Raw genomic sequence first — 22,788 nt, 5'->3', positions numbered from 1 at the left:
AAGCCATTTCTGTCATTTAGGGATCTAAGACACCTAACTAAAAGGGGGATGATTCCACATTGGACATGAAAGGAGGCCAGTCCCTAGATTCACCAGTTCCTGAGACAAACAAACACCTGGATACAAATGACCTCAGGAAGTGAATGGGAGAAAAAAAAATGAAAATGATCTCATCACATCATAAGCTAATCCTCCTAGTTGAGTGGACTTTCTTACTATGCTGAAGTTTAAGAAATTGCCCTCCACGAGGTTCAAATGAAATGACAAGGATATCTAAGGATGTTGGTGTATCACATCCCCAATCTTGGGAACAGTCACCTACAGTGAGATATTGGCAGAACATAATAATTCAAAGTCACACCCACATTTGAATGAAAAAGACCACCATTACATTTTCTAGTAGTGAACAAAATTATTCACGCTAAGATGCTCCTCTCAGAAACAGTCAGCTTACGACTACCTTTTGGTGAAGCACTCCTAATGCCTATAGCCCATACTAGACTCCCTAAAAATTCAACCACCTACCATAACGCTCAGAAAGGCTGCTCTTTCGAAATAGTCGAAAAGACCTACCTCCTAAGAAACAATAGATAGTTGAATACTTGGAATGTAGGAGTCACAAAATTAGGTAATGGTAAAAAATAAAGCATTTACCAAAAAGAATGAAAAAATCCTAAATTTGATGGATAGATGCTTTGATTTGCGAATTAAAGGATCAGACAATCTTTTTTCACAAGCATTGGATAAGTCCTCAAAATCGCTTAAGAAATCTTTTCCAACTGTTAGAAAGAAAAGAAGCACATATTATTACTTTTAAAGCATTTACTCAAAAATGAGAATTTCCTAAATTTGATGGTTACATCCTATTTGCAAACTAGAGGATCAAACAATGTTTTTTCACATTGGAGAAGTCTTCCAAAAGGACAAAACGCTTAAGAAATCTTTTCTGAGCATTGAAAGAAAAGAAGTATAGTTATTTTTCGACTTCCAATATATGTGCAATATGCACGTGGCATATCAATTAGCATTCTTTGATATGGCATATTTCTCGAACAATGACCATAAAAGTTAAATGATACAGGTTTGCAAATGATACACCCTTCGTATTAGATATCTCGAAATTAAATCAGATGTATCTTCCAATACACATCAATATTTAATGAGGTTTACATCTCACTGGATTGCAAGAAACTTAGCCTCACTTGCACCGTTAATTACCAACATGCCCTAAAGAGTCATCATAATTTCATCCATCTAATCCTAATCATGCCACCTATACCCAGTCATTGGCATAATTTTACCAAGGGAGCACACATAAAAATTGAGTTTAAGCATACACTTGGTGGAGATTTCGACATTTTTAGGCCATTGATATTTGCATTACTAAGTTTTGATAATGAGAACAAACTCACTTTGTATTTTCCTTCTTAATCGGATGATGAGAGCTTTCTGGGAACTGCAATAGGTTTTTACAACTGATCCAATAATAAAAGACAAGGTGAGTTCATCTCATTATCAAAAAATGGTTGTGGGAAAATCAGTAGAGCATTTTTATTATCTCTTGTTGACTGGAAATTTCTTTCCAACATCCACGCATTTGTTTTTATTTATTTATTTATTTTTGAATGGTAATGTGTTTTTATTTTCTGAATGGCAAAATCCACACATTTGTTCTCCACGATTCCTAAAATTTCTTGCAGAAAATCTCTCAATCAAACGATTTGCCCATTATCATTCTCTTGTTGTTTTCATGTTCTTCGCATTATCCATGAAAATGTTGTTGATGTAATTGTTCCAAATCAACCATAAGCTAACGTAAGCACCACAAGGTGACACCCTATGTTGCATCAGTAAGGGTATGAGTGTCGGAATCCAACACAGGTATTGAGTGTCGAATTCGGCAAAACTTCAAAAAGAAATATTAATGGATTCGCCAAAATATTCTAATCAATTATCAAATTGTAGTTACAAGAAGTAATATATTGTAAATTCTAATAATTAAGTAAATATATTGCTCCATTTTCATATAAAAAATCACTATTAGGATGGGGAAAAACTCAAAACATGAGGTAATTACAAAGGTGGGGTAGTAATATTCAGAAAAAAACAAATAAAGAAACATAGAAGTGTCAGCATGAATCATGAAGTAATGGAATCTGAGATGCTCCGACACAGGCACTTCACCCATTTAGAAGAATCTGCGAATAACACAAATGACACCTCAAGTTGGGAACCAGCCCATCCATGTGACCCCTTTATTTGATCTTGTCAGGACTCTTTATTGTTCTAACCATCCTATTGCGGTTAAATGATACAAGATCACATGAGAAATTTGGAATTCAACTCGTGCAGGTCTTGGCTATCGTTCATCTAAATTAATCGAGTAAACAAGCTTTACATGATAATGTTCTTATTTTCATAAAGATAAAACACTCCAAAAGAATCTGGGTCACTATTCTAAGGAAAATTACACTTAAAAGATGATGTACCTATATGACACAACGATAATTGGCTCATCTACATGATGAAAACATGATCCCGATTTTTCATCCAATGGGCTACACCATGGAGATGCCACAGCCTAATAATTGCACTAATCGGATGTTATTGACGATTCAAACAATGACATGCAAATGGAAGGTTGAAAAACTGAACACAAATCTGAATTCCAGTCCTTCGATCAAATGGTATATGGCATCTCCATCATAGGGCCCAATAGAAAGATGATTTGTTTATGGTAGGACCAACTACAAAGTGGTTCATACACTAAATCCGATCATGGTTTTAAATTTCTACCGAAACCGACACGAGACAACCAAAATGTTTACACTTCCATCCCCACCGAAACGATATTGAAACCGAAATGCATACTGAAATCAAACTCGTAAGTACATTAATGGTATATTATATGAGTATGTGTTACATAATTATATTTATATGAATTGCATATGAAATGTGGTCCATACTATGAATACATATTTATATGAATTACATGTGAAATGTTGTATGTACTGAATTATCAAATATACGTGACAACGAAATTCACTGTGTTTGATGTTATTAAACCATTATGGATGGCTGTCTTGCTTACGTGATGGTTTCTAAGTGTGTAATTGTGTTTAATCTAGCATTTCACATTAAAATTCTATCATTTGCATATGTTTCCATTCGTTTGGATTTCCAATGAAACTTTCAACCATAACAAAAATGTTTCTGTTTCCATGGCAACCGAAATTTTAGAAACTTGAGTCTGATAACCACTCTTCCTTAAATGGTCGAGCAATTTGTATCCACACACTAACAATGAAACATTTTCAGTGAACAAAACAATTTGGCAGAAACACAAGCAGCATCATAATCATAGAATAAATCACTGATATACCATGACTTCACATATAATATTTGCAATTTCTGGAATTTTATGAAGTTACATATCTTGAATAAGGGACCACTGTCTGCTTAAATTCTTGAGATAATTATTATCAACAGATTCATCTTGCAAAGAACATAATTTTAGGGACATAAGGGAGTAATCTTACCTCTAACTTAGCTTTAAAAAGGTCCAATGCAGGTCCTTCCATTTTCCCAATATCCAAAAGTTCAGAAGTTTGTATGCTTGATTTGCCAACTTTGTGCAAACAATATCTTATGCTGGGTTCTAGCTCTTCAACCCTCACGACACAAAACTTGATTCTCTATGTCACCATATTTTCCAAGTTCTTCATAAACAGCCCTATCAATCTAACAGGAGTTAGCCCACTTTATAAGTGCTAAAGTATAAAAGATAAATAACGCCTTTCTCCAACAGCTTAAGCTTTTGGAGAAGTTGGTAAGTTAACATGGTGTCAGAGCCAAAGGTCGAGTTCAAACCTCCCGGATAGCAAAAATCCACATGCGATGGTCGGCCCAAAGTGGGACCACATGTGCCACGTGTTTGCCAAGTGGGCCACACGTGCGGGGGAGTGTTAAATTATAAAAGATAAATAACGCCTTTCTCCAACAGCTTAAGCTTTTGGAGAAGTTGGTAAGTTAACAATATGTTTTAACAAAAATAAGCAACTCAGACTAAATGAAAGTAGTGTCTAAACTAGGAAGAACTAGAAACAAATACAGACAAAGAAGTTGAAACACAAGCAATTACATCTTGAAAAAAAAAAAAAAAAACAAGTCGATGTTTTCAACAAAAAGATGTGATTTAAAAACAGAAAGACTTAAAAGTAATCGGTACAGTATAATGACACTGCAATTATTACAAAATTAAAATAAAGATAATGACATCAATATCAACGACAATGATATACCTAGCACTCTTGAAATTCATTAATGCAGTTTCCCAACTCTGATCTTGCTCAAACAAAAGAGTCCCTTTCATGTAAGAGGCGTATGCCTGCACATCAAGAGTTTATGTCATGACCTGATAGACGAGAAGAAAACAATGGCATGTCACAATGACCAAGAATGAATTGAATAAGTAATAAAAAACCATCAACAACTCAGTTTTGGTAACAACTAACTAGGTACAATTAGTACAACGAATTGGAAACATGAAAACCAAATGAAGGAAAAGGTAACCAAATTAAATAAAAAATGTCCAATTAAATGTGAGATGAACATGAAGCTTCCTTTATGATCCACCAGCAAATTTTTTTTTAAATGTAATTGCTTGGGCAAAGAGAACTGGTACAAATCCGTGGAGACCAGTGTATATTATCATGGACAATCTTTATCCCCGTAGGGAAATGCTTTGAGACGGAGAAGTACTAAAAATGTGGAAGATACTCTAGCAAGAGGCCATTAAAAAAAAAGATACTCTAGCACGAGAAGGCAACTTTGCATGAAGTATCGGCCCTTTTGTAGCAGACAGTCTCTCTTTTGAGGCCACTTCCCCCCTTTGTATTCTCTTTTTTTCTAAAGCATTTTAGCTTCTTTCTTATTGCTGAAAAATCTCATTTATGCCAGTCCCATCATTTAAGGAATGACTGATTTTGGTTGATAAGCAAATCACCTCTCAACTCTTGTAAATCATAACCAAAATGTTTAATCAAAATAAAGAGAACTTCTAAAGCAATGGAATCATAAACAAAGAGGTGATATACACACACACACACACACACACACACACACACATCTATAGCTTATATACATATAAGCTATATGAGGTACCCCTCAGATACATTTATACTTATCTTGATTTTTAATAGAAATCAGATTTTTTATTAAAAAAAAAATACTAGGATATGATGTAACAATTGTTTTTTGAAGAATAAATACTTGGGGTTAAATTGAAGCCTCACTGAGTTTTTGTAAGAAATACGATATAGCTATGAAAATCGAACTTAGGGTGAAAGGTATTACTTAGGTTTATACATAGGAATAACTTTGGATAAATTATAACAAGAGAGAATGAATAGGATTGAGAAGAACAAATTGAGTTAGAAAAGAGCTTGAAACACTAGAATAATAAAATTGACACCCTTTGATATGTCACATTTACATGCTACTTTCCAATTGATACATAGGGCATCTCACCTAGAATCTTCACCCAAAAATCCAAGGCAAGTGATAGTGACTCATATAATAATGGTTTCATTAATGTCTTTGATATTATAGTTCTGTTTTCTGATGATTATGTTCATGTCTTTCGTTCCTATATTTTAGAACTGCCAAAAAGAAAATATCTGTTTGAGATATTTGTTTTATGATTTTATTATTTGTTGACCATATGTATATACATGATGATTTTGAGCCGCATTATTTCGGTATGCGATGTATATTGATGCTATACACACACACAACACACACACACACAGTGATTTTGAGCCACATACTTCAATATGTGATGGATATTGATGGCCGTGTATATACATATGATGATCTGGATTCGACCCGTATGTCTACTTGTACCATGATTGGTTGATAACCCTTTTATTTGCTCTCATGTTCTTGCTATCGTTCCCATGCTCTTACTATTCTCATGTTCTTATTCCTATTTTGTTGCCTATTCGTCAATCGTCATAAGAAACATTTTTATAATACAATTTCTTTTTTGTTACTCTTATTCTGTGAGCCACTAAAAGATCTTGCTCTCATTCAGTTTACTACAATTTTTGTAGGTTGACAAGATGACACAAACACAAATAAGGGAGCTTAAAGGGATCGAGGGAAGATTGTTTGTCCGTGTGGCCTTGTAGGTTTGAATAGTTATCATTGTCATGCAATAGGCCTTAGTTTGTTTTATTCAGTTGGTTACTTTCAGGTTATGTCAGGAAAACTTTTTGAATTTTAGTGTAGGTGGTAAGTAATTTCAAAAAGGAATTGATGTTTAGTATTTTTGCAGTTGTGAGTTTTATCGTGTCTCTTTTGGGGTAGCAACTCGGATTTTGGGATTTTGGAAAAATGAAAAAAAATTATGTCTAAAAATTTGCCCCGAATCCGGGTCGTTACATCAAACGACTTGTTCTCTTTGTAACACCTCTGACAAGAACCCCCCGATCATCTAATTTATCTCTATGATTAGTCCTCCAATATCTAGAAGCCTTTTCTTAGTCTTTAGAATATCAGAGTTCCCGGGAATGTTTCTAATTTGGTCAATCTTTGACTCAAGTGGACTAATCAGAAATTCGGGAACAAAAGGCTTTCTTGTATTTTGGAAATGGTTTTCTTTTTAATAAAAGCAGATTTCATTAAAACAAGCAAAGACCGAGATGGTCAATACATGCATAAGATAATCGAAATAATAATACAAAAACAGAACAAGGATTCAAGGAGGGAGGAAGTCAAATAACTCCAAGCCGTCCTTGGAAATGCCATCCCTGGCAAGCCTATCGGCAACACTGTTAGCCAATCTCCTAACATGCCAGAAAGATATGTTCGCACCACTCGTCCTATCTTGGATCTCATGAAAAAGAGAAGCAAATCTCCACGCATACGAATGGGATCCTCTAAGCCATTTTTTTATCAAGTTTAGAGAATGCCCTTCCACTATCACTTTATCCATGTCTTCAACCTCCAATAGGTTTATTCCTTGATATGCAGCTTTCACTGCCACTTCACTAAAGTCGGCTACCCCTACGGGCCCCGCAAATGCCCACCTCACCGATCCATTCTTATCACTGAGAACTCCTCCAATGCCAAATGGCCCAGGGTTTCCCATGCTAAAGCCATCCAAATTAACTTTCAGCAAACCTGGGGCAGTTGGTTCCCACTCCTCAACAATCTTGGGTCCCTGTTCTAAGCTATAGCAAGCCTCCTTCCCGCCATTCCATAGATCAAAGGCTGACACGAACCTAAAGCAAGGCAGGACCTTTAGCCAAGAGATTGTTAGGGCTATCACTTTGTTGGAAAGGTATGAAGGCCTTTCTGCATAGCCTTTGAAGACATGTTCATTTCTCTCTTTCATCAATACCCACAAATGTTGCTAGAAGAGCTACATTCCACAGAATCTTCGTTTTATCCTCAATGGGAACATTGCCCAACTTTCCAATAACTCAATAAGTTCGGCATGAAAAACCCGTGATATTCCAAATCTCACCAAAATATAGTTCCACACCTCCCAGGCCACTTTATAACGCAAGAACAAATGATCCACTGATTCACCGACCTCAATACAAATTGCACGATGATCTACAATCAACATTTCCTGTTTTCTCAAGAAGTCCACCGTCTGAATCCTTTCTAGAAAGGCCACCCAACCAAAAGCACATACCTGGGAGGGGCATGGATGGACACACTTTGGGTACTCTGGAGGGCACAGGGCAAGACACAAGATGGTGGTAGAATGAAATGACTGAGAATTCCTCAGACGAGTTCCAAATTCGAACCCTTTTATTTGCACCGGACTACTGTATATAACAACCTTATAGCATCTCAAGAAACCTTCCCGTCACCAAGGTTTTAAATTTCGGTTTCGGGGGTAATTTTTGTCCTCACCAAGACCGAAATTTTAGCCAATATCCCGAAATTTCAGCTGAAATTCAGTAAAGGCACTCGAAATGTCGGTTTTTTGGGCCAAAATTTCGGAAATTTCGGCTGAAATTCTGTAAAGAAATAAAAAAAATTAATATTTTATCAAAAATTCCGCAAATCGGAAATTTCTGACTAACACTATAGCCAAGATATACAGCTCTGGAAAAACCTCCTTTAGTGGAAGGGGCGGACACCACTTATCATGCTAGAACTTGACCAAATCACCTAAATAGACTCTGTATATTGGAAATTGTTATTCCCCTCTTTGTTGGATAATATAGTTAGAACATAACAATCGTATCTTTGACAGAAAATTTTGTAGTCCCGAGTTCATAGTCAATAAAAGCATAGTGGAAGCTGTTGCAAGGGTCTCTAAAAGCCTGACTCATTACTGGCATTCCTCTTTGTGGAATTATTAATGATTGATTTGGGGTTTGTTATAATTTTGATAACACCCCGCCCCGCGGCCTCCCCAACAACAAAAAAAACACAACACATAGACACACAAAAAGGCATCTTGGTAGCTGGATGGTCAGATGGAAAGATATTGCTCAAATGGATGAGGAAAAAAGTGAGAAAATATCCAAGAGATGGATTGGGGTCATTAAGTGATTAGAAGTAGGTTTTTAGGTTGAAGAGGGGATGGGTTGGGCTTCGCATTGATGAAGGAAAGGTTGAGGGGTTTTGAGTTACGCAGGCAGAAGATTGTGGGTTTGGAGGCTTATGAAATAAGAAGGGTTGTGGCGATTGAGGACTTCACGAAAGGAAGATCGGGTTTTGAGATTCATTAGGGTCAGTTTTTGAGAGTTTTTAATATGGGAATATAGATATTGGTGATTGAAGGATTAAATCGAGACAATGAGTTAGGGTTTTCCAACCAATTGTTTTTGGTGGATTAGAAAGAGAGAGATAGTTAAGGTTTTCTAGGTGGCAAAGAAAGGGAAGTCTATGCTTTTAGTTGTCAAAGTATATGAGGGAGAATAAAATAACCTATATAACCTTAATGAAAACAATGAATGACTCTTAAAGCAAAGTTTAAAAACTAAACCAAAGGCCAAAGTGGTGAAGCAGGTATTCGGTTCACAGTGGCCCTAAAGCTGGTTCACACTGGTTCGATTACGAGTTGGGAACAGTTCAAACAGTTCCCTGCCTTTTCCATCTTTTTGAGTAAAAAAGACGGGATCTGCTTTCCAATCCAACATAGTGAAAGTGGGACCAAAACCGAAATTTCGCGAATTAATTTCGGTCCAAAATTTCGGTTCAAAATTTCGATTAAAGGCCATTTTTTATTTTTTATTTAAAAAATGTTACGAAATTTCGGATTTCGATGGGGTCCGAAATCGGTACCGAAACCGAAATTTAAAACCTTGGTCACCATCTCCCATCCAAGTTCCATTGAGGAAACTGCATCTTTTTGTTTCTCTTTCATTTGAACAGTAAGGGTGAACCCTTTAGCAATAAGAACAACAAAAAAAGAAAGAGACAATAAAGTGACCCGCCAAAGGATAATTAAAACACAATATAACGCTATAACACCATAACAACAAAAAAACGACGGCAAAAGGTGACGCAGATCGTAGGCCAATAAGTGGCATATTTGCCCAGTAGGATTTCTAGGCATTTATTTTCCATGTTATTTAGTTTTAGGCTTTTCTTTTCAATGTTATTTAGAATTAGGAAGTTTAGCCTTTTGGGATTCTTATTTTAGTAGGTGGAATCCACTAGACATGATGCAAAATGGATCTTGTTCTATCGTTGATCAGAGATTTCTATACGAAAAATACGAATCGGAGTTTGAAGAAGAGGAATGAGAAGGAGCCCTCGACCAGCAATAGATAGAGGAGGATTTATTCAATCACATAGTTTGGGCTCCTAGAATATGGCACCATTGTGGCAATCAATTTGATTGTATCGAAAGGCCCAATGAATTGGGATTTTTTTTTTTTTGAATGGTAACAAAATTCATTAAAAGAAGACTGAGAAGGTCCCCCCTTCAAGTACAAAGACACACATACAAGGCAAGAAAGACAGATACAACCCCGCAATATATTAGGGCGGTAAAAAATCAAAAAGCTCTAAAACCTGCTTAGAATGAATTGGGATTTCCCTACAGCTTTATTGCTAGCTTTGATGATTATTGAATAATGATTGATTGCCTTCTCCCCTCTACAGATTTCCTCTCTTCCCTCTAATTCTCTTCAATTTCCTCTGTTCTTCTCTCCCCTAATATCTTCTTCTTCCCCAAATTCTTCGTCTATTCATCTTCTACTACTTCTTCTCTTCTTCCCCTATTATTCTTCTACTTCTCCTATTCTTCTCCTACTCTTCTTCTTCGTCTCCTCTTTTCTTCCCTTTCTACTATTTTCCCTTCCCTATCCTACATCAAATTTGGTATCAGAGCGTAAGATCCAAGACTAGACGAGCGCACAAGTCCAACTTCTCGTTTCAGGTTAGTTTTTCTCGTCCCTTTTTGCAGACGAAATACCCAACCCAAAGAAGAAGAAAAAAAAAACCTATTTACCACCCTGATTTTCAGCACCCATTATTCTCAGAGACTACCACCCAACCCAGTTTTCATCAGCCCTTACAATCTGACATTTTGCCCACTATCTTTATTCATTATCAGCCCTCTAAACCACGATCCAAACAGTCACAAATCTTAATTTTCAGTCCTAAACCAGCCCATATTTCAATTGCACAAGCCGCATGGCCTTGTTTTCAGTTTAAAAAACCCCTCAAAAACAGTCCAATTCACAGCTTTTCTAGTTTATCCTTCTCGCCGACGCCGCTGAGCCCCAACACCATCTACTGCTTGTGTTGAAGAAGGAAACCAAGTGGGTTTCTTTCTTTCTGTCCCACAGAAAGGAGGATTCTCGTATACTTCCTTTTTTTAACACAAAAAGGTACCTCCAAGCTCTCCAAGGCCACCCCACTTAAATTAACAAAGTCTTTCGTATCACCCATCCTTTTTTCCCTTGACACCCCTCAAAATTTCGTCATTAACAAGCCTTTTTGTTGCCTTTTTGCCGTAACAGTTCAGTCGTCCCTTAAAACGGAAATACCCCTTTTGTTGTCACTCAACTCTATTGATATTTCCACCCTAACTTTTTAGCAAGTGGCGTGTGGAACTCTCATCGTGGAAAGCTCTTTTCAATACAGTGACGTGTGAAAATAGGTAAGCTTTTTAAGAAAGTTACCTTTATGAGAAGGCATGTAGGCAACAATGTGACTTTGCACATAACACAGTAACTTGCACAGCACGTTACTACTAGTAACTTGTCATATCAAGCTTCCATTTCTCTCAACAATATTTGAATTACATACCTTATTGGGGTTCGTCAGTGGTGGTCATATTCACTTGTCATAATAAGCTTGCTTTTGCGTCAGTGGTGGTCACGTGAACCACTGGAAAAGGGGTTAAAAAAAGGGGGGGCAGTTACTTTTTGAGAAGATAATTACATTAAGGATAAAGGTGACTTGCTAGTTACACTTCCTTTTATTTATATCTTTAGAACAACAAGGGTAACTTGTCCATCAAGCTGCCACAAAAAGGCAAAAGGTATAGGCCAGTTAAGTGCACAGTAACGAGCCATCAAAAGTTTATATTTTCCAATCCCCCTTTCTTCCTTTGGACCACCCCCTCTCTTTTACTTTAACCAATTTGACCCCCTTAATTTTACCCTTAAACACCCCCCCGAAAAAAAAAGAAAAATCAGAAAAAAAAAAAAAAGAGTATTTCCTTTTCTTCCCATCCCCCTCTCTCCATTCTCTCACTCCACTTTCTCTCTAGTTTTCCCTCTCTTCATTCGAGCCATTTCCGCTCAAAATTGGGTTTCGACATCAACACGAAAGTTGTTCATGACAACTTTTAGAGTATATCCAACCTACTTTCAGCAGTCAACAACGAGTGTAAGCACTACAACGACCAACTTTGGGCATCCCCGACCATTGATCCGAGCTATCCGGGAGTCCGATCTGAGATCCACGAAAAGTAGTATCTTCCATTCAACAAGACAGATAGATCAGACGGTTGATTTCAGTTTTCGACACTGATCCTAATGGCTCCACCATATGTTCCAAATTTTGAGGGTTACGACGATCACTATTTCAAAGGCTATACTCACTATATTTATTATGAGAATGTATGCCTGCGGTGGATCAATGCTCTTGATGCATATCATGCATACTACGGCTATGATCACCGAGCGACCATCTACCGAGCCAGAGAACTGTGCGACGACAAGCCCAGAGGTTATGGATACATCGAATCACGGACAATCGTCACAGAGGCAGGCCTCTATTCCGTCGATGGGAGGAGGTTCGTGATGAGTTTACGAGTATTTATGAAATAAGGGATATCGGAATGAAAGACAATTGCTGCGTGAAGCAGCTGCTCAACAAGAAGAAGCTGCTCGTCGTGAACCAAAAGTCGCAGCCGTCGTGCATGAGAAGCCGAAATTGAAGCGGAAAACAGATACCAAGAGCGTCGCATAAGTGAGTCGGATTTGCAGAGGCAATTCACTACTTCTTCCCCCGTACCACTTGTTGATGATATTATTGAGGAACTAAATGCTAGTGTTGATGAGATCATTATAGTTGATTCATTAATTATGTCAGATACTGAGTCCATGATGGCAGATACTGAGTCAGAGATGTCAGATATAGAGCCAGAGAGTCCAGTGATTGTTGAGGCCAACATCGATGAGCATGACGATTCAAAGATTTCCCCAGCACCAGTTGACGAGTTGCCAAACATCTAGAGAGACAGCTTGACACTTTCACAGTCGAGACAGTTATTGTGGCAGAGCCATGTGAGGCTATTCCTTTGACAGAGTCGACCGAGTACCGTCATGTGTCAGAGGCGAGTGACCTGACTGATGAGCTATTACCAGAGACGGATGTTCGAGAGCATATTGTTGAGGATTGTCCTATATTTGAGTCGGTTGAGCAGATTGTCGAGATTTGTGCTGAGACAGAGGAGCTTGTTCCGCAGATTGATCACGAGGATTGTCAGCCTGATACCACTATGCCAAATACAGTTCTCGCAGATGGTTTTGTTGCTGATTCTATTAAGCCGGATTTGATACCAGCAAATGATACCTTTATTGAGGCTAGTGACAGATTGGTACTACCTGCAGTCGTCATGCCAGTCCAAGAGGAGTACATTGCTATTTTCCCAGCTTCATTACTTGTCAGGAGAGGTTCGCGCATTTATGATTCTACAAGGGCGATTTCTTCTCTCAGTATGTCAGCATTTCAGATGCTTCTCATGGTTGTTACGAGCATCACACATCAAGAGTGTCGCCGACAGATTACGACTCATACTGCTTGTGTGGGTTGTCTACATATTTGACCCTGGCAGATTAGAACTCGAGGGCGAGTTCTTTTGAAGCGGGGGAGAATGATGCAGATCGTAGGCCAATAAGTGGCATATTTGCCCATTAGGATTTCTAAGCATTTATTTTCCATGTTATTTAGTTTTTAGGCTTTTATTTTCAATGTTATTTAGAATTAGGAAGTTTAGCCTTTTGGGAATTCTTGTTTAGTAGGTTTCTATCTTTTAGGTTGTTAATTGCCTATTTCTAGGCCTCTTTACAGCTTTATTGTTAACTTTGATGATTATTGAATAAATATTGATTGCCTTCTCCCCTCTACAGGTTTCTTCTCTTCCCTCTAATTCTCTTCCCTCTAATTTCCTCTGTTCTTCTCTCCCCTAATTTCTTCTTCTTCCCCTCAATTCTTTGTCCATTCGTCTTCTACTACTTCTTCTTCTCTTCTTCCCCTATTATTCTTCTAATTCCCCTATTCTTCTTTGTCTTCTGTTTCTTCCCTTTCTTCTATTTTCCCTTCCCTATCCTACATCAAAAGGGAAAGTGTCCACTCAAAGCTCTCGACACCATCCTAGCAAGAGGATGCACTATGACAATCAGACTCCACTATATATGCTTAAAAGAGGGCACAAGTCCTGTAAAAATAAACAAGACTTCCAATATGAAATTTGTGAGCCGCCAATGGCCCCAATCAATGCCCACACAATCACATGAGAAGAATCACCCCACCCATAAAGGACACGACAAATGTACTCTGAAAATAAAAATGTAGATAAGAAGATCCAAAACCTCATCTTTCCTTGTCTTTGATACCAATACGGCCAAAAGACTTTAAAAATCTCCCCCAAATCATTCCCAATAACTCCCCCAAATATCATCCAGTCCCGAGTTCCTCTGATCTATCAAAATTCAACTTGAGAGCTCCTTAAGGAGGATTCTCTCTGGCCACTAGAAAATCTAGCCCCAAATACAAAGAAAGGTGGCACAAACAAGAACCCTAAAACCCTACTCTCGGAAAATCCCACTTCATGATGGATAATTTGATTTCCAGTAAAAATTTTGTCCTAGGAAGTTTTTAGTAAAATTTTCGTCCCATCCCATGTTTGGTTGCCTTTTAGCACTAGAATTTTTTTAGTCCCACTCTTGTAATGATTGCTTCTGTGGTGACATGGACTCCTTGTCCCCTCTTTTTCTTTCCTAGGGAATGATGTCCTCTCTCTTTCTCTCTTCCCTCTCTCTCCTCCCTTCCCATATTTGGCAATGACACCCCTAAATTTTGGCGTGAATTTTAGGAATTGTCGGAAAAAAAAAACGTAACAAATCCCGTTGACTTCACTGTTTGGATTAAAAACTCCCTAGGATAAAAAATTTACTGGCAACCAAACGGAGCAAAATAGAATTGTTAATATGAGAATCATGATGACTAGCAAATTCCCCAGAAACCCGAATTAAGGATAGTGATCCAAAGAATGTTGCCTTTGTTACGAAATAGCCATGTTGACCAAATCGTAGAATAATCTGTGCACCAATTGAGGAAGAACCCAAGAGACCCAAAAACATTTAAAGATGGCCGACCACACAAATGTACTTACCTTGCAATGTGCATGCATGGGCAAGTCAAAAAGTTCTCTTTTAGCAAGTCACATGTGTACAATCTTCTAGCATTTTCCATTCGAAAGCATGCTTCGACAAGAGGGGAGGACAAAGCTCCGCAGACAATGGAAAGAGGGTAAATGAGGGACTTAACCAAGAATTTACCTTGGGGATCGCTAGTTCAAACCCTCTTAACTCTCTAGAAAGGGGACACATGCATGGCTTACAATAGCCTAAACAAATCTAAGAAACTCAAACTCCTCATATTTGATGTGCCTCTTAAAAATTGAATGCCAAATCATTCTTTCAGCCACTATATTCAAATAACTTTGGTCACGCTCCTATGACTTATAATTCTACATAGGCTTAAGAAGGCATGACCAAAGCATAGCAAATAACTAAACAAGGATGGTCTTCCACCAAAGAACCTTTCCTTCCTTGTGAATCCTTAAAAGCCATTTACTAGGGAGGGCCACATTTCTCTCCTTTAGATTGTCAATGCCAAGTCTGACCTTCTTCATAAGTTTGCAAATCTCAACTCAGTCATTGAGTTGTTTGAGGTTCCCCTCCCCTCTTCCTTCCCATAAGAAATCCCTTTGCCTCTCCGATCTTTAGCAATCACAATTAGTATTTTATATATGGACATAAAAGCAAGACAATATGTTGACAAAAAAAGCTTTGATTAGTGTTATTCTCCCCCAAAGGATAGATAGCACCTCTCTCACAAGGATAGATTCCTCTCTAGTCTCTCCACCATTACAGCCCATATTGCAAGACAAAGCCATTCCAAGAGGAGGACCAAAATAAGAGATAGCAAAAATGATCCACAATACACCCAAACAAATAAGCAATCTCCAATAAACTACCATAATCCACATTAAATCCTATCACCACACCTTTTGCCAATACATCCTAAGAAAGAACACCACCTCAAACCACTTGAATAGTGACATAAAATAATACTAAGAAACTGCTGAGGAACATGAACCATGATAGTTTCTTGGCATTATTTTATTAGTCATAAAATACACATCTATGTTGAACCTGAATCTAACCACTCTCCCAGTCAATTTTGCAAAAGCAAATCGGGTCAATCAACAATGTAATTAGAGTTTGACTACCACGCCACAATTACGATGTGAAATTTTTGGGATACTCATCATAACCAACTTGCATCATGACCCCCGATTGTTTTCTATCACAATGTGAAAACCACCGTCACGCAGATGGGTTAGATATAGATCTCAAAAACGACCTGATAAACATTTTGGGCAAGTTTTGGGATACTCATCCCAACCAACTTGCATCATGACCCGATGGTTTTTCTATCACAGCATCACGACAAATAACTTTTCATATAGATAAGATCTTTCCAAGAAATGCAACGATTTGGCTTTCAACTCCAATAGGGAAAATATGGTAGCCAAATCCATTCAGAATATGCCAAATATTTTTCTATTCGATTTTAATCAATAATTAACCTTGACCTTTTTTCTCAAGGGAGATGATATTTGCACTCCCTTCTTTCAATATTGTTTAGCCCTTCCTATTTTTTAGGGTTCTTTTATTGACTGTTATAATTCCAAACAAGCTACCACCACCCAATCATATAAGCTTAAAAATAAAGAGAACTTGCAATATCTATAGCACTAAAAATCCCCCCTTCCCTCCCCCACCCCCACCACTCTGAGAGGCTAAGGATGACGTTTGAACCACTGATCTCAACACTACACCATTGACGGAATCACTACTTGGACAGGCCTCAACTTCTAGAAAAGAGAATGGCTATGTCCTTCTTTTTTTTTGGCATAGGGTATCCCCACCGTATTTTAGGGCAAGATTAATCGACCAAACTCTTTTCGTGTTAAATTATAGCCACCACATTCTTATTGTCTATGGTGATAAATGCAACTTTATAACAAGGTTGAAAAACTCAGGATTTGAACTCAACTCTGTTGGACCCTAACTGTTAAATTTTATTATCAGTAAAAAATGAAAAAACACACTTCTTATATTCCAGTATCATCCGGGAACTCAACCCTATTGGCTGTATAAAGAAGAAAAAAGAAAAAACAACACATAAGGAGAGGACATGTGAATTAAAATAGTTGAAAAATAACAAAAGAGTCGACAATTGATACAAGGCCCATAGCAAAAGGTCCTACAACCTAGGTTTTGAAAATCGGAATTGAATCATAAATCGTAATAGGGGTCGAATCCTATCGAATCGTAAATCATAAGACTCATTCAAATATATATATATATATATATATATATATATATATGAGAGAACGGTTCCTACACGTGTAGATAAGTTATCTACACACTAGCTTTAAATAGAGTGGGGGCCACATTATTTGGGTGATCCAAACCATTCATTTTTAAGGCCCTCACATAGATAGGGTGTCCACAAAAAATCAGATCCATAGGATCATCCTAACCATTCGAACTGTGGAGACAAAAAATGGACTAATTTGTGAAGGTTTAAAGACATCCATTTTACATCCACAAATCGTAGGGTTGGGATGATCCTATGGATCTGATTTTTTGTAGACACCCTATCTATGTGAGGGCCTTTAAAATGGATGGCTTGGATCACCCAAACAATGTGGGCCCCCACTGTATTTTAAGCTAGTGTGTAGAGAACTCTCTACACATGTGTAGGAACCGTTCTCTCTCTCTCTCTCTCTCTCTCTCTCTCTCTCTCTCTCTCTCTCTCTCTATATATATATATATATATATATATATATATATATATATATATATATAATAAAGATTTTTTTTATACTTCGAAAAATTACGAACAAGTTAAAGAAAACAAAAATAGCCATTTATTCATTTTTCATCCACATTCATTAATTCAAACAGAAATTACCATGATTAGTCATTCAATACCATAATATGAATTGTTTGCTAACAAACTTGACACATACTAATCATCTATTTCTCAACCAAACCCATGCATACTGGATAATAATCTTTAAAAAAAAAAGACTCAAGACCATATCAATTCTCAAAGTCTCAGACATCAAATGACAAATATCAATCATAAAATACTGGAGTCATTGGTGTTGTCCTCATTATAGTCTTCACCCACCCCAATGTAAGCAATGGCTTCAAGCATATGCATTGTGCTTGACTGATTGGATTCGTTCGAACTCCTACTCCTCTGTCTTCTTCCTTATAATGAGAGGGATTTCGAAGGCTTCTTATAATGTATAAAGGAAATGAGGTCTTTGAAAGAAAGTCCAATTATATTATATACAAAACTTAATTTGGATAAATCGCATGAATCGTATGAATTGTACAACTTAAGATCGAATCGTAAGATTTAATAGAAAATCATAAGATTCATACAAATTAAGATTCAATCATGGGATTCACATCGTTATGCATAAGATTTGATTTGAATCGTACAATCGAATCGAAAATCGTAAGATTTTCGAAACAATGCCTACAACTAAGGCCTTTCACCATTTCAGTTGCATAAAAATATAGGAAAATCATAGGCGAGATGAGAACAAGCTGTTGCCAGTCATCTTCAGACAAGGATTTTTAAATTCATTTTCCACTACACCTACGGGCTACGGCCTTTCACCACTTTAGTTGCATAAAAATAAAGGAAAGATATAGGAGAGATGGAAAAAACCGTTGATTGTCATCTCCAGACAAGGATTCATTTTCCTAGAAAGGATGAAGTGTAGGTCAAAAATAAAATGCACCTATGGATTTCCATCTCGTCATTAGAATCCTTGCTGTCAAAGTCCATGGACGTTTTCTAAGCCTTCTACCAAGCAAACCTGACATGGATGATTTTCAAAAGATAAAAACTCTCTCACAAAACCTAAAAAAACCTCCTAATACCAACAAAAAGATAAAACAAAAAAAGGAGCTTGTTGAATTAGGGCATTTCGATCAAAACAATTGCTCAATCACAAGCCAACTGGGGACACTCAACCACTTCAACCTTGAGGTCTGAGGTTCGATCCCATCTTACCAATCAAAAAATGAATTTTTCATAAAAGAACAAAGTCACCAAATTTGTGGACTCAGGTACGTCACAAATTGACTCAAAAGTCAAACTTCATTAATCCTTTCTAAACAATAGAAATAGGGAAATGATTTAAGCGCCACAATGTTTTGATAAACATGCGCTCCACTTGTTTGTCGTGTAGCATTTAAAGGACTTTAAGAGCTTTTTGAGAACCGTAATATCCTTTAAATACTACACGACAAACAAGTGGAGCGCATGTTTATCAAAACATTGTGGCGCTGAAATCATTTCCCTATAAATAAGTAGATTATTTCGCCAATTTTAGTCTACAACTTTCCATCTTAATATATATGTGCAAATACACAATGTTTTCATATAAAGCATCGATGGCAGTAACAAGAAACCTATTTAATGTTGTATGATGACGGAGAACCCACATTTTCCATCTCAGGCAAAACTAAAATACACAAAGGAAGTGAAATAAGATCCAAAAGTAAGAAACAAAACTGAACTTGTACCTTGCTAAAATAAAAAATATAACAGGAAATACCAGTACAGCAATCTATCAAATATAGAGAGGATAATTAATAACAAATGCAACCATAAAAATAACATAAGAGCACACCTCTGCTTCTAGGGAAGTTCTAGAATCTCCTTTAATGGCACACAGCTGTGCAAACAGTGTAGCCCACTTAACTGCCTTTCTTAATCTACTAATCAAGTAGATGTGTTGGCGTGCATTTGGCCCATCTGGCAACTGTCTTTTCTCCATAGCATGGCTCCAAGCCCTTTCTGCCATATATAGAACTACATGGAGAAACCTATTTCGAAATCCAAAAAAGAAAAGTTAGTAAGATGTAACTAAAATTGATTAATTACTAAAACCATTAAATAACACTGACCGTGGATATACATTTATAACTGTTTACACTTAATGCTAAAACTGATTGTTCAAAATTCAAAAGGCACATACTAGTATAGTTGCATTTTCAGACATCGACATGCATGTCTCAACTCTCAACCATGTTTATTAGTCAATCCTTACACTTACCAATGAGAGCATATTATGAGCAAATGGTAAAAAACCCATGCTATGTTAGCTCTAAACAGAATTCATTTCAAGCTATAAAAATCCAGTACTACTAAGAAACTAAATAATTTTGTTAAAAAGTTCTATCCTTTAAGGAAAAAGTGGTTTGGCATACAAGATCACATGTGGCAGCTAATTGCCGTAACAATTTAAAGAAGTGACCCGAAAGAGCCAATTAATCCTTTCTAGGCCAGAAAGAAAAAATAAATAAATGAAAGCATGCCAGCTTGTTTGAGCAAGATGATAAATGTTAGTTCTTCCTCTTTTATTCCTTCCATTACTTTCTACATTTTGTCTTTCTTCATAACAAATTGTCGTTAAAAAGATACGGCTACAAAATAAAAAGCAGACGTAGCTCTTTTTTAATCAGTCAGAAACACTGATGAGTACATTTTTCTATTTCCATGCAAATATAGCATCCAATGCATCAAAGGATAGATGGATCCCATCATGTATGAAGATGAATCTCTGTATGTGATCCCAACCTCTTTTTAGGGTTTTCACGAGTGTTTTCCCGCAAGTGAATAAGGGCTAGTGAGTTGGGTCACTTCTCTCATCCATCTTCTCTTTGTTTCTTTCTTTCTTCTCTCTCTTCACCAAATGAGCCACGTGATACCACCTTCAAATATTTCAAATGCGGTGAATCAGGTAACAGGTCATCAAATCGTCTGCGTAGGACATTCAATCCTCAAACCAATTTAGCACAGTAAATGATGGGATAGAACTTGCTTTGAATAAGGAAATGACCCTGTGATGGAAATGTGGGAACACGAGTGTTTTCCCGCAAGAGAATAAGGGGATAAGGGCTACTGAGTTGGGTCACTTCTCTCATCCATCTTCTCTTTGTTTCTTTCTTTCTTCTCTCTCTTCACCAAATGAACCACATGATACCACCTTCAAATATTTCAAATGCGGTGAATCGGGTCACAGGTCATCAGATCGTCTGTGTAGGACATTCAATCCTCAAACCAATTTAGCACAGTAAATGATGGGATAGAACTTGCCTTGAATAAGGAAATGACCCTGTGATGGAAGTGCTCCACATTGGGGGAACGAATGAGCAATCTGATGAGCGTGGGCACGATGAAATCTTACGTGATGGGGATCATGTGGGAACAATTTATGCGACCCAATGCGGGGTAAGTCAGTCCATTACATGATCAGGATTGCTAGGAGAAGCGAGTTCATCGTGGTTATAGTTGAGAAGTTCTCAGTTGTTGCTCGTTTCATGTAGTTTTGTTGCAGCAAGGTTCTTGGATGTGTCCTGTTTTCGGAGAACTTTAAGGAACATAATGGGACTATACTTCAGTTTAGTAGTGCCTATCAGCCCCAAACAGATGAACAGATAGAAGTGGTCACTCGCAACCTTGGGGATTTGCTAAGGTACTTAGCCGGCGACGGAGCAATTTGCTTACAATAGTCCCCTTACATGTTTCATAGGATGTATCCCTTTTGAGACTATCTTTGACCACTGCATTACCAACTTCCTAGCTCTCATCCCTTCCTACTACCCTTATCAATATAATGCCGAAGCCAAGGACCTGGTCCATAACATGACGAAGGTACGACAAGAACTTTTAGAGCGATTGCAATCGAGCCATGAGAACTTCTATTTCTACCATATTTTCAATTTTGGGACGCTACTTGTCATGGTTTTCCACATCAACTAAGGCCCACACTACTTTACTATCCTTCTTATTCTCGTACCTTGATCATGTCCCCATATTAGCCTTAAGTGAGTTTATTTCATTGACCATTAAGTATGGCCATTTAAGTCATTCACTAATGACTTAAGTGATTATGTCCTATTGGCTGATAGAGACATAATTTAAATCGTATGTAAGAGGTCTAATGGGGGTCACAGAGCCTTAATTTTGGAGAATCGTGCAGGCCCCGTTTGACGCAAGTTGGAAGAAACTCTACCTTTGCCGCAAGAAGGGGAAAATCCCACGCAAGGTGAGATTTCTCTCTCCCCCTTTCCCTTCATCTTCTTCCTCTTACTTTCCCTCTTCTCCTCTTTCCCCGTCTCCCTTATTTCTCCCTATTCCACACAGTTATGGCCTCCTTACCTAAACCATACAACTGGTGGCAACATACGATGCACCAGCCCTCTTTTCCCCTCTTTCTTACGTCTTATTTCCCCTCCTATTCTTCTCCCTTCAGTTCATCCTCTCTTTCTTTGTCTGACTCCATCTCTCTTGTTGTTCCTGAGACTTTTGGGACTGTTGAAAAGTGGGTAAAGGGCTGTTCGTCCCAAACAGTCCCCTTTCTCTATATTTATCCTAGTATAGTTGCCATGGTGGGAAACGGATTCGGGAAGTGAAACAGGAAGCGGAAACAGGAAACGCAAGAAAAAAAAAAGAGGGAAAACGAGAAATAGGAAACCAATAAAAAATCATATTAGAAACGTCTTAGGAAACACAATAGAAACGTTTCAAAAACGATAGAGAAATGTTACTGAAAACGCATGTGAAACACAGGGAAAACATGAAATATATGGTTTTGTAGATTTAAAGTTTGTTAAGTTCAAATTTCTATTTGGATCTTTCTTACTTTTAGTTTTTATTACGGTATATGTTGTTGCTTTCCTTTTTAATATCTATTCCATAATTTTTTATGTGTTTTTCAAATGATTTTCGTAAGTTTCACACATTTCCCACACTCGCATACATTTTCTACAGGTTTTCCATATGTTTCTCACGTATCTATATATAATGAGGAAGCGAGGTTTATTGTTCACTGCTGATGTGGCAGCCCTCCCCTTCCTCCTTTCGATCTACGCGGCACAAAATTTTCCTATATGGCGTACCTAAAAT

The 22,788-nt window shown here is 37.5% G+C and overlaps 1 pseudogene across 1 annotated transcript in view; it reads right to left on the bottom strand.

The window, feature by feature from the left end:
* Positions 1-22,788, bottom strand: part of LOC143871549 (uncharacterized) — a 181,201-nt pseudogene that overhangs the window by 134,941 nt on the left and 23,472 nt on the right. The window contains exons 14-16 of the transcript XR_013246318.1: positions 19,508-19,703; positions 4,302-4,387; positions 3,540-3,733 (exon numbers count right to left, since the gene is read on the bottom strand). The product of XR_013246318.1 is annotated as an uncharacterized LOC143871549 (transcript). The remainder of the gene's footprint in view (positions 1-3,539; positions 3,734-4,301; positions 4,388-19,507; positions 19,704-22,788) is intronic.

This window comes from Tasmannia lanceolata, unplaced genomic scaffold (genome assembly GCF_043159265.1).
Source record: "Tasmannia lanceolata isolate RefF3 unplaced genomic scaffold, GAP_Taslan_0.1 ptg000002l, whole genome shotgun sequence".
Classification (NCBI taxonomy): domain Eukaryota; kingdom Viridiplantae; phylum Streptophyta; class Magnoliopsida; order Canellales; family Winteraceae; genus Tasmannia; species Tasmannia lanceolata.
This window is presented reverse-complemented; position numbering and strand designations above follow the sequence as displayed.